The sequence below is a fragment of the Gekko japonicus genome, unplaced genomic scaffold, assembly GCF_001447785.1.
Source record: "Gekko japonicus isolate JY-2015 unplaced genomic scaffold, Gekko_japonicus_V1.1 scaffold993, whole genome shotgun sequence".
NCBI classification, from domain to species: domain Eukaryota; kingdom Metazoa; phylum Chordata; class Lepidosauria; order Squamata; family Gekkonidae; genus Gekko; species Gekko japonicus.
The window spans coordinates 481940-487205 of record NW_015168077.1 but is presented as its reverse complement, the minus strand read 5'-3'; the positions used below and the strand labels follow the sequence as shown (position 1 = coordinate 487205).

At 42.2% G+C, this 5266-nt stretch overlaps 1 protein-coding gene across 1 annotated transcript in view; it reads left to right on the top strand.

Moving 5' to 3' along the window:
- The first annotated feature begins 1131 nt into the window (after nt 1–1131).
- The window catches only part of AGPAT4 (1-acylglycerol-3-phosphate O-acyltransferase 4), a 120055-nt gene continuing 115920 nt past the window's right edge, over nt 1132–5266 (top strand). The window contains exon 1 of the mRNA XM_015414654.1: nt 1132–1229. The gene's annotated coding sequence lies outside the window, so the exon portion shown is untranslated. The remainder of the gene's footprint in view (nt 1230–5266) is intronic.

The window sequence follows — 5266 nt, the reverse complement described above, 5'->3', positions numbered from 1 at the left end:
AATTTGCTACCAAGTAGCCCAACTGGTTTGCTCAAATCTGTTTTCTGTGGTGCTCCTTTATTGATAACTTTGCCAGAACAATACCCATCAGTCATGTTTCTTTTACACTGGCCACATGACCACAGAAACTTCTTCGGACAGCGCTGACTCTTCGGCTTTGAAACGGAGATGAGTACCACAACCCTAGAGTCGGACTCGACTGGCTTTCGAGCAAGGGATTAGTAATTTAATACATATTCTTTTTGTTTCAGTAGCTGCACATCCAGAGACCGAAGTCCCAAGAAGACAAACTTGCTCGAGATTTTAGCTGTTCGTTTCGACCAGTCTTTGTCACATCTCAGTTTGTAGTCATTCTTTCTGTTCACAAAGTCAATTCACAAGTGGCTGAACACAGCTCCCAACTGATATTAGAATTTTCTGATAACAAAGAATTAAATTCTAATATCAGTTGGGAGCTGTGTTCAGCCACTTGTGAATTGACTTTGTGAACAGAAAGAATGACTACAAACTGAGATGTGACAAAGACTTTGGTCGAAACGAACAGCTAAAATCTCGAGCAAGTTCGTCTTCTTGGGACTTCGGTCTCTGGATGTGCAGCTACTGAAACAAAAAGAATATGTATTAAATTACTAATATTTTGCATAAGTATATTGAACTTGTTCGGCAACCTTTTTGTATTGTTCTACTCTCTAGGGTTGCTGGGTCCTTGTTGCTGTTTCTTTCGAGCAAGGGAACCTTTACCTTTTTAATTTGGAGAAACCTGCTCCAGGCATGACAACCAGCGTCAGTCTGGAGAGGTCAAATACAATCCCTTTTGCATGAAAGGAGGCAACAAGGATGAAAGGGAGAAAAAGATGCTACATAAAGAGCTTTTGTTCCAAGGTTGGTTTCTATAACAGCTGGAAGCAAAAAGGGATGGGAGGAATGACTTCCTCTGACTAATTGGTGGGGCTTTAATGAAGGCCAGAATCAGGTTACACTAGGGAAGCATCCTTCTCTTCGCTGCTGAATTGCAGCTTTAAAAGGAAGTGACATTTGGTGGGCGAGAGACGTCAGCAGAAGAGCCCGGGTGTGTGTGTTTTTTTAAGAACCCACCCCTAGGGTGGAGTCTGGCTTTCTTTCACGGTGTTGGCTGACTTACAGCTCATGTAAAGTAGTGGCGATCCCCGAGCTTTGATCTCTCGCTTTTGCTTTCCAGAGCATCTCTGTCAGGAGCTGCCTAGGACGAGGTATGAGTGGTCTTCTTACCGTTACTTCTCTAAAACTTTGAATTTGCATGGTATTGAACTGTCTCTTTCCGTGCATGGAGTTGTAGTTCTGAAGGGCGTTTAGTGTGGGGAACCGCGTGTAAGGTGGGGTGGAAGGGCTCGAGCGGCACGCTCTGCTGCCGCCTCCTGAAACTTACTTGATTGAATCATTGTCTTGCTGCTTCTCTCCTTTGCCTTCCTTATGCTCCGTTTTTTAATTCATTCCCGAAGCCAACGAGAAATCGTCCAGCTTCATCTTGGTTCTTTTCGTGTGTGTGGCTCTGTCTCATGCAACATGCTCTTTCTTCGTTGTTTCCATGGAAACAGCCCCCCCCCCATCGCAGCCGCTTTAGCCTCAACTACATCTAGAAATGTCTATTGTGTGTTAGCAAAGGTTTTATTTGTGTGAGGTTCCAGCAAGCGCTTGTCTTTTTCTCTCACGTTCCTTTTGGGTATTTCCCCCCAACCTCAGAGGAGGTGGGGGAGGGAACCGGTTACCTTGGAAACAGACATTTGTGATATTCTACTTACAGTCGTTTTCCTGAATGTGTTTTACTCACGGAGTGAACTATGTTGTAGGTTAAGTAAGTAGCTGTTCATGAAATACAAGGAGGTATTCAAATATATGGGCTATGTTTTCCATCCTGTCTGTAAACCTCCTAAGATTGCTTCAGTGTTTTGGGAAAGTGAGATGTTGACTACTGTTGGTTACAGTTGCGCTTGGATGAAGGTGTTTCTTTCCAGGATACTGAAACTGTTGATGAAAATTAGGCCCATTAGTTAGACCATGGCAATATCATCTCTTTGACAGGTGATGTTTTTAGGAATACTCTATTTAGCTTGCCCATTACACACAATATAATTGGCTTCAGGAAGCAGGGATTGCACATAAAAACTTAGGCATGGGTCTGTATCTTCTGGAAATAAGAACCCAGTTTTTACATGTGTGAATTTGTTCTGCATTTTCTCTCCTTTGCCTTCCTTATGCTCCGTTTTTTAATTCATTCCCGAAGCCAACGAGAAATCGTCCAGCTTCATCTTGGTTCTTTTCGTGTGTGTGGCTCTGTCTCATGCAACATGCTCTTTCTTCGTTGTTTCCATGGAAACAGCCCCCCCCCCATCGCAGCCGCTTTAGCCTCAACTACATCTAGAAATGTCTATTGTGTGTTAGCAAAGGTTTTATTTGTGTGAGGTTCCAGCAAGCGCTTGTCTTTTTCTCTCACGTTCCTTTTGGGTATTTCCCCCCCAACCTCAGAGGAGGTGGGGGAGGGAACCGGTTACCTTGGAAACAGACATTTGTGATATTCTATTTACAGTCGTTTTCCTGAATGTGTTTTACTCACGGAGTGAACTATGTTGTAGGTTAAGTAAGTAGCTGTTCATGAAATACAAGGAGGTATTCAAATATATGGGCTATGTTTTCCATCCTGTCTGTAAACCTCCTAAGATTGCTTCAGTGTTTTGGGAAAGTGAGATGTTGACTACTGTTGGTTACAGTTGTGCTTGGATGAAGGTGTTTCTCTCCAGGATACTGAAACTGTGGATGAAAATTAGGCCCATTAGTTAGACCATGGCAATATCATCTCTTTGACAGGTGATGTTTTTAGGAATACTCTATTTAGCTTGCCCATTACACACAATATAATTGGCTTCAGGAAGCAGGGATTGCACATAAAAACTTAGGCATGGGTCTTCTGGAAATAAGAACCCAGTTTTTACATGTGTGAATTTGTTCTGCATTTCTACAGGCTGCACTTCTTGCTTTAGTAAGAACTGACGTGTTGCCATTTAGACTGTGTGCTGGCATGAGTGTGTAAAACTGGCTCTCAGTTGAAATATCTCAAATCTCCACTCCCCATTCAGTTGGCTTGTCTTTGCAAATCTGTGGTAAATTCCAGCTGAAATACCATTGGCACTCAGTGTACGACTTAATTTTGTGTTGTAACAGAACTCTCACAGTACTTTCCCAAAAGATGTTCTGTGACTTGTTTGCACAAAGTGAGAAAGCTGAAGAAATCTTTAGAAAACCAGACCAAATGAACTAGGCAAGTTGCCCTTCTGTACAATCTTTAGTGGAATCTCATAATTATCTATAGTACTGTTCTCCACCTACACGCGGAATCTGGAAAGAAGCCTTACTGAGTTTGGGGGAAGGAGGTTACTCCCAGACAAACATGCTGTTTAGATCTGCAACCCTGTGCACAGGGCTTTTTTTGTAGAAAAAGCCCAGCAGGAACTCATTAGCGTAATAGCCCACACCCATCACAGCACAGCTCATTAGCATATTAGGCCACACCCCTATGTTACCAGAACTGTGGTCATCCAGCCACACCCACCTTTTGCTTCTTATTCTGTTTACTTTGTTGTCAAAACCCTGGGCTTTTTTTGTAGCAGGAACTTCTTTGTATGTTAGACCACACACCCCTAATGTAGCCAATCCTAATGAGTTTCTGCTGTTAGATGTGGCCTATTATGCTAATGAGCTCCTGCTGGGCGTGGCCAACTCAGGAGCCAGCCGGAACTCCGTTCCTGTGCCCCAAAATAGCCCTGCCTGTGCATATTTATTTAGAAGTTAAGTCCTATTGAATAAACTAGTACTAAGAAGATTGGGCTGTGCTCGCCTCATCCTTCTGACAATATCCTCAAAAACACGATTTACTCTCCCTCACTAATCTGATTGAAGGGAAAACACTTGGAACTCCGCAAGTACATGTAGGCTACCTGCCAATATCTTAACTTTCTTGTGGATAAAGAGTGCCTGTGGAATAACCTGACCCAAGCCAGTTGTCCTCTATGTGTTGTTTTTTCCTTTCGTCAGAAGAAAAAAATAGCTCTTTCTGTATCTTCTGGTAGACAGGGTGTTTGTTTGTGAAGTTTAAACCACCCTTGGTTACCGGACTGAAGTGTTAAAGGTAACCATAAGGCATGACTGCTTGGATCGCTTAACTATTAGAGAAATTTATTCATTCCCAATATAATTAGGCAAGGGGGAGAATAATTCCTTACATGTTGCTGTTCTCCCTCTCTGCTAGAAAAAAGAACAGTCCCAGATATGTGTATGTATGTAAAGTCAAGTTGCAGCTGATTTACCGTGACCCTTCATGGGGTGTTCAAGGCAAGAGACTAACAGAGGTGGTTTGCCATTGCCTGCCTCTGCAGAGTGACCCTGGAATTCCTTAGTGGTCTCCCATCAAATTCTTTTTTTTAAACCCTCGGAGGGGTATTTTTATTTTTTCAATAAGGCTACAAACTATAAAGAAAAATATAGGAGGGGAAACTACAACTATGGAGAAAGGAAAGATACCCACACTAACTAAAAACCCAAGAGTGGGAGACCCCCTTCATGTTAAGCTAAATATTAGTATTAAAAGTGTTAGTAAAACAATATACTTGTAGAGTTCTTGTTTTTCACATTTTCTGTATTAGTAAATTAGTTATTTTGAGAGAACTTTCTGAGCATCTTCTTTTCTTCAAAGAGCCATTTATCAGAGTCCTTCTGCCCTTACTTCAGCTTTCTGTCTCTAAAATCATATACAGTTTTTATTGCTCCCGCACCCGCTTCTGCTGCAGAGTCTTCATCCGTTCCCGAGGCAGCTGAGTCACTTGACTTAGTTTCTTCCTCTTTAGATTCTTCCCCCAATCCCAGCTGACGTCTCAAAAATTATTTAGCTTTGAAGATGGAGTCTATCCTCTCCCTTCTATCGTTGATTTTAGAGATGACACCTTCAGGGATCCCCCATGTGTACTGTACTCCGTTTGTTTGAAGGAAAGAAATTAAATCCTTATAGCTCTTTCTCTTCTGACGAATTTCAAATGGAATGTCTTTTGAAGTCTTAATAATTGTATTCCCAAGTTTCAGTGGAGTTGCTGAAGTTGCCTTTAGTATGGTATCTCTGGTCTGTCTTCTTGCAAATCTCACCAGAATCTCTCCAGGCAGGCTATTTTTCTTAATATAGTTGGAGTATGCCCTGTAGGCTGTCTCCATATCTTTTATTATTTCCTCCGCTGGCAAGCCTGTC